Source organism: Tigriopus californicus, chromosome 2, assembly GCF_007210705.1.
Source record: "Tigriopus californicus strain San Diego chromosome 2, Tcal_SD_v2.1, whole genome shotgun sequence".
Lineage (NCBI taxonomy): Eukaryota > Metazoa > Arthropoda > Copepoda > Harpacticoida > Harpacticidae > Tigriopus > Tigriopus californicus.
Window position 1 is genome coordinate 14,159,481 of NC_081441.1, and position 7,741 is coordinate 14,167,221.

A 7,741-nucleotide genomic window follows, 5' to 3' on the forward strand; every position below is an offset into this window, starting at 1 on the left:
ATCATATATATCATATCTAGGGCGGCGGCCAAAGTTTGCAGATAAATATGGTCTTTATTGACAGCAAATTTGCACAAAAGTTTTCAAATAAACTTTCCAAAACATAGACACCAACACGGTCCGGTGGGAGTAAGGGCTGTTTTTGTCTTTTCTATCGAGCAACACGAAGATGAAAAGGAAAATTTTATCATAATACCTTCTAGCTTGGGATTTGAACCTATTATCCCTACGGAACAGATTTTTGCCTTGTTCACGCTGCCTCCTAGACTTATCAGCATTTTGAACACCCTTAGTATTTAGTGGAAAAAAATAAATCTCAGTTCATTAATGGAAAAAATACAATGTCAGAGCGTTGAAAATGTATTTTAGAACAACTTTGTTAAGAAAATGCAGCTTTTCAAGTTTCTTGAAAGAAATAGTGAGTCAATTTTTCCCAAATTAACCATCCACCTTTTGACCATTTCCCCCTCTAAATCATGAAAACATCTCAAGATATGTCTGATTCTTAAAAAAGTTCATTACACAAACAAAACTGAGTTCCAACACGGGAAATAGAGTATCTTAAAAAATTGCAACTAGGAAAGAGCTATTTAAGATGGATGGAATACGTAATCATGTGGTTGGTAATATGTTTTCAATCTATTTCATACCTATGTGTACTTTTTGCAAAAAGATTGGAAAAAATCAGGAAGTAAAGTGTTCTATTTTTTCGAAAAGCTGACCAGAATTTCTGACAATTATTATCAGTTTTCACAAATATTGGTATTTCTTTTGCTGAAATGGCTGAAATTGCATGATCAATTGAAGAGAAATTGCAGTTAAAATTGAAAAATTGGTATACACAAGAACTGTGCAGAAAAATTTCTGATTGGCAAGTTACTTGCAAAATTTACAGGATGCAAGTTTTGCCCGGCCCTACAAATAACACACGCGATACACATTTTTTCTATTTTTAAAGTTTTTTCGGTTTTTTGACATCGGGAACCACGTAATGTACCTTGATTTTTGGACAGTCGAACTCCCAAGAAGGGATTATTCAGCAGTTCATAAGGTTGGTCTCATCGCAAAGCTTTGGGTGGAATGTGTAGCATGTTACCTTGGTCTTTCTGATTTTAAAATGATTTAGTCAATTGGTAATATAAGAAATATAAACATTCATCCGAAATTGTCGAATACTCTGAAAATTCGAGTTAGTGAATATTAACGATGGCAATAAATCAGTCCATTAAATATTGAAACACATGTTTCAAATAGAATTTGAAAAAGTTCAGACGTGTTGTTGATTGCCACACTTTTCCACGGTAATGAAATTCACCTTCGTTTTTTATTCTTCACATTTCAAACAAAAGTCCCACAACGCTCTGCTTGACAGCTGATCTGGATCGTGGCCTAACCAGATTTTTTTATGATTAATTCAGGGCCCGAAAAGAAATTCTTTTTGAGTGCCAAATAATCGTTAAAACAGTTTTTGATAGCACAAAAAAAACTTCTCAGACGCAAAGATATGAGCCAGTGTAAAGGCAAAAATGACACTTAAAATGACAACAAGAAACTAATTAAAAAGAAGAGTGAAGTAACTGCAAAATATTCAATTTATTTCCACATTCTAAAGCCTTTGAAATCAAAAACCCTCAAAGTTGTCACCTAACTTTGACCTCCAAATTGATACTCTAAATAAGCAATGCAGGTTTCTACATCAAATTTGGTTCCTTTGGCTGCTTTATTTCAGTCTCTCAGGATGACAAGAATTGGGCTAAAATGCAAATACTTTTATATTTGGTATTTTATACGTAAAGTATTGGGATTCTTGTTGCATTGTCAAGAAAAGATTGAGTTTTTACCAAAGAAGCAAGTAGGAGCAATGTGAGAATCAGAGCAGTATTACTTTATTGCGCAAACCGTGAGCATTTAGATGATCTTGTAGTCACAGATCAAGATGCTTTAGAGGCCATCAGGGACTTGAGACTCTCAAGCTCCCCTGACCCTGATGGGGTGACATCTCAGTTTCTGATGAGATGCTCACTGGTTCTTGCTCCTGTTTTCTCGTACTTGATGCGTTGCATCTTGGACCAGGACAAGTTCCCCACTTCTCTGAAGGTAGCTCATGTTGTTCCAATTTTCAAAGGGGTAGATAAGTCACTCCCCAGTAACTACAGGCCGATTTCTCTCACTTCGAATATTGTGAAGGTGTTTGAGAAGATCATGAAGTTCAAACTTGTTGAATTTCTTGATATTCATGAAGTCCTTCCTCCTAGCCAGCATGGGTTCCGAGCACATTTTAGCACGGTTACCCAACTGATTGAGCATATAGAGCAGGTTATTGAGGGACTGGAGAGCCATGAATCAGTCGATGTAGTTTATCTCGACTTTGCCAAGGCCTTTGACAAGGTAGATCATGGCCTTTTAGTTAACAGGCTCCATGAGATTGGGATCCAAGGCAAGGTTCTCAATTGGCTAAGAAGTTTCATTTCTGGTAGGAAACAATTAGTTAAGGTTGAGGGATCCCTTAGTGACATACATGATGTCAAGTCGGGTGTCCCTCAGGGCTCCATTTTGGGTCCTCTCCTTTTCATCATCTTCATTGCTCCGCTTCAGAAGCTTGGTAGTAGTAATGTCAGTATCTCTTCTTATGCTGATGATACAAAATTGGTAGTTGGTAGGAATGGTCAGGATTCTGGTTGTCTGGCAAAGGTCCTACACCAAATTTATTCCTGGGTTGCTGCGAGTAACATGGCCTTGAATGGAATGAAATTCCGCTCAATGACCTTTGGGTCGACGCCATTAGACACTCCACTATTAGATGATGAAGGTAAGGACATTGAGCAGGTCTCATCCATGAAGGATTTAGGTGTAGTCCTCCAAGATAATGGAAAGTTCGATGAGCATATCCAGTTGAAAGTTGGTAAGGCTTTTCAAACATGTGGTTGGATATATCGCACGTTTAAGTCCAGAGATAGTGTCACGATGCTAACTCTGTACAAGTCGATTGTTCAGCCGCATCTTGAATATGCCTCTCCCATTTGGGCTCCAATTAGTTCAGCAGGTTTGCAAAAGCTCGAGCAGGTCCAAAGATGTTTTACTAGGAACATTGAGGATATGAGAGAGCTCTCGTATTGGGAGAGGTTAGAAAGGTTGGGATTGTACAGTACTCAGAGAAGGTACGAAAGGTATCTGATATTGTACGTTTTCAAAAGCATTCATGAGCTTTGTCCCAACCCAGGATTTAGGGTCAATTGTAGTGACCGTAGAGGCTTAATGTGCGTTTTGAGAGCACCTTCAAGCCCTCGAGAATCCAGGCTAGTTAAAACAATGAAGTCCAACTCTCTTCTTTCTCGGGCTCCTTCATTGTTCAATTTGCTGCCCTCAAATATTCGTAGGGTTTATGTAGGGGTTGATCCAGTAGCAAGATTTAAGTCAGACTTGGACAAGTTTTTGACTAAAATTCCGGATCAACCTTATATTCAAGGATTAGCCAGATCAGCCAACTCCAATTCGTTGGTCGATCAAATAATATATATAAATAAAAGTCAAGTAAAATAAATAATCTTCTCGTCTTGAATTGCTGGGAATCCAATCCCGGTTGCGGTAAGGAAGTCGTCACAAAAAAAGAAGAAAAGAAAGAAAATTGGGACAAAGCTTTTTCCTCAACCATGTTTCAAAGGCAGTTGTGGTGAATGTCAAGGTTTACAAGTTTGAGCCCTCCAAAATACACAGGTTAATGAAAATCATGAAGTACTTACCTCTTTTACAAGTTCTTTCCATGTTCCATTTGTCCCTCCCCCCACACGCGCATATACAGTATTTTACACTGCCCTCTTGAAGACCGATAAAATGTAACTGATTTTTTCGCGGAATTCCCAGCACTTCAAAACGATAAAACTTATATATTTTACCTAATTTTCTATTGTTATAACATCTGCTCCACCAACGAATTAGAGTTGGTGGATTTTTGCTAGCCCTTGAATAAAGCGTTGATGAGGAATTTTAATCAAAAACTTGTAGTCAAATTTGATGTAAATGTAATCTTTAAAGACAAGGTATCTTATCGTTTGCTCCCTGGATTTGAATAAAATTTTAGTTGGAAATGCAACTAAGGTTACTCCCAACATCTATTGATTAGGTTTTTAAAAATATTATGTCTTAGTAGGTTTTAAGTGGATTAATATTCTAATCTGAGCTAAAATCCAAGATGATTTTTTACAAAAGGTTTTCCTTTTCCAAGGGGGAAATAGTAGTGGGAACAGTGTTCCATTAAAAATGCGGCAGTTAACCCATTGTCCCAGGTTTACCAATGACAGCCCCCATTATCTTGTTTTCTAAAAAACAGTAGTGTTTTTATCACATTTCGAAACCTCACCACTCAATGAAATGGCAGTACCACAGAAATTGCAGAAATTGATCGTGATGGTTTAAATTACAGTACTTGGGGTAGTGAGTAGGTAATCGGATAATTGCGAAGTAACACTTTGAACTACGTGGAAAGGGAAAAAGGAGTTTTCGCAATGCCCGAAATCCGAAAGTTCAAGATAGTTAATCCGAAAGTTCTGATAACCCCTCTTCTGTTTTTGCTGAACATTGCCATTTTCAATTCGGCAATTTGATTAAGGTCAGGATCTTCCCATACACAGTTCACCATTTTTTATCTCCCAATATACAAAAGCAACATAACACCAAATAAACACATAATCTAAAACTGAGAATGAAGAGTTAACAAATATCATGCCGACAATTGGCCGTTACTCCTTCTTTCCATCCCCAAAGCGGCTTTTATTTTCTCATTCTAGTTTCAAAGGAAGACAACATCAAGCTTTTGGTCCAATCTTGCCAGTTTATGCAATGTCAAATATTGATATTTAGGAATGACCAACAACAATCAATATTTTGTCATAAATCTCAGGACGTATTTTTACTAGGGAAGAAATCACGGCTAAAATTGGGGGCTTAATCTTAGCTACTTTGAAGATAGTGATAATGAGTTTAAACCTTGTCAATGATAAAGGGAAAATGGAGAATTATCAAGAGAAATGGTTCCTCATGATTTCTTCGACCGTTTGAAGGTGACCTTGGGTCAAATTCGAGACGAGTAGAGAAGTTGGGGTGGGGCTTTTGTTTTTGGCCTCTTCGGCGGCCCTTGCCGCCACTTGGGCACATTGTAATGCTGCTTCGGCCCTCTCGCGACGGAATGGATCGTGGTTGGGACTGAGGGCCAGGGTAGTCAGAAACCGCATCACCTTTGCAACGACCAGGCACTCCTGTCCAGCCAAAGTGCCCATCGATTCCTCCTGGAAAAACGAAAGCAACTAATACGTAAGCTTCGATTGACATTATTAGAGGGCGGATTTGAAATTTTTTTCCTCTTGAAAAATTCATTTCCACATAATTTGATGTGCAAGCGGGAATTTCTTATGACGTTATGTTTAAAAGAGATGTTTCCCCCTATTTTGACCTGGAAACCCACTACGTCACATATATTGCACTTTTGTTTGAGTTCAAAGAAATTTAGTCAAGCTGATTACTTTCCAATATTGCAACATTAGGAAAATTTTCAAAAAAAATCAAAGATTTATCCACATTGTGTAACTATATCAATTCTTTCAGAGTGAAGCGTAAGGTAGAGAAAATCAATTCTCCACAAGCAGGAGACTCAGAAAGCGCCTTTATGCATGTGTTATTCAGTCAGAAATTTCAAGCATTGTTGAAGCTATCAAAAAGGCTGAAGAGCAGTTCAAATACAGTAATTGTGGGTAGTCTCATAAGAGTTGGACGTAATTCAGGGTAAGATTGAGGCCTCCATCGAAAATGACCAGTTACAAACTGAAAGTAAGGTGGTTCAGGAGGTCAGGTTGAATCATAGGCTTTTTCTCACATGCAAACTCTATAAGAAAGATGAAACACCCTGTGGAGCCTTTTGAAGTCAATGGTGTAGCTTTTAACAATGCAGAGGCTATGGCCAACATGCTTGGAGATCAGTTCTCTACTGTGTTTTCAAACCCACTGACTTTAGAAGCAACAGCTCATTATTCTAATGACGAGCCTGTTGATATTCATGGCATTAGTCAAATTGAGCAATTTGATGATCTTGTCGGCACAGATCAAGATGCTTTAGAGGCCATCAGGGACTTCTCCTGGCCCTGATGGTGTGATATCTCAGTTTCTGATGAGATACTCACTGGTTCTTGCTCCTGTTTTCTTGTACTTGATGCGTTGCATCTTGGATCAGGGCAAGTTTCCTTTATCAAAATTATCTAACGTTGGTCAATTTTTAAGGGGGTGGGGGATAAGTCGCTTGCCAGTAACTATAAGCTGATTTCTCTCACTTTGATTATTGCAAAGGTGTTTGAGAAGATAATGAAGTCCAAGCTTGTAGAGTTTCTTGAAGTCCATGATGTCCTTCGTCCTAGCAAACATGGGTTCTGAGCACATTTTAGCACGGTTACCCAACTGATTGAATGTATAGAACATATCATTGAGCAAGGTAGCGCGCCATGAGTCAGTTGATATATGGCCTTTGATAAAGTAGATCATGGCCTTTCGTTGAATAGGCTATGGGACATTAGAAACAAGGCAAGGTTCTCAATTGTTTAAGAAGCTTCATTCATGATAGGAAGCAAATTTTTAAGGTTGAAGGATCCCTTAGCAAAATACACAATGTCAAGGCTAATGTTTCCCAGGGCTCCATCCTAGGGCCTCTCCTACTTTTAATATTCATTGCCCTGCTTCAAATGCTTAGTATTACAGTCAGTCACCCTTCTTATGCTGACAATACCCAGTTAGTTTTTGGTAGAAATGGCCAAGATTCCACCAGCCTTGCAAAGGACCCAGAAAGAATCTACTCTTGGGTTCCTGAGAGTAGTATGGTCCTGAACGGAATGAAATTCCGCTCAATGACATTTGGGTCAACTCCTTTAAATACTCCACTTGTAGATAATGGAGGTAAAGATACTGTCTCATCTGTCATACTGTCTCTAAAGCATGTCTCATCTAAGAAAGATTTAGGTGTAGTCCTCCAAAATAATGGAAGTTTTGATGAGCATATCCACTTGAAGATGGGTAAAACCTTTCAAATTTGCGGTTGACTATATTGCACGTTTCAGTCTAGAGATAGCATCATGATGCTAACTCTGTACAAGTAAATTCTTCAGTCACATCTTGAATATGCTTCATCCAATCAGTTCAGGAGGTTTGCAAAAGGTTGAACAAGTCCAAAGATGTTTCACTAGGAATATCACACAAATGAGAGAGTTCTCGTATTGGGAGAGACTAAAAAAGTTGCGACTTTACTGTGTTCAGAGAAGGTTCAAAAGGTATCTGATACTGCACATTTTCAAATGCATCCATGAGCTTTGTCCCAACCCAGGATTTAGGGTGAATTCTAGTGACGGTAGAAGCTTAATGTGCATTTTGAGAGCCTTTTCAAGCCCTCGAGAATCAAGGCTAGTTCGTACAATGAAGTCCACTTCTCTTCTTTCTTGGGCTCTTTCATTGTTTAATTTGCTTCCCTCTAATATTCGTAGGGAATATGCCTCATTGATCTGGTTGCATCTTTCAAGTCACACTTGGACTAATTTTTAGATAGCATTCCAGATCAACCCTACTTTTAAGGACTAGCTCAGTCTCCCAACTCAAATTTGTTGGTAGACCAAATATCATAAAAAGATTGAACGGTAATAAATAGACGAATTATAACCTTTCATTTTAATAGTACTGGTGATTACATTCCCTGTAGCGGTTAGAAAAGCCC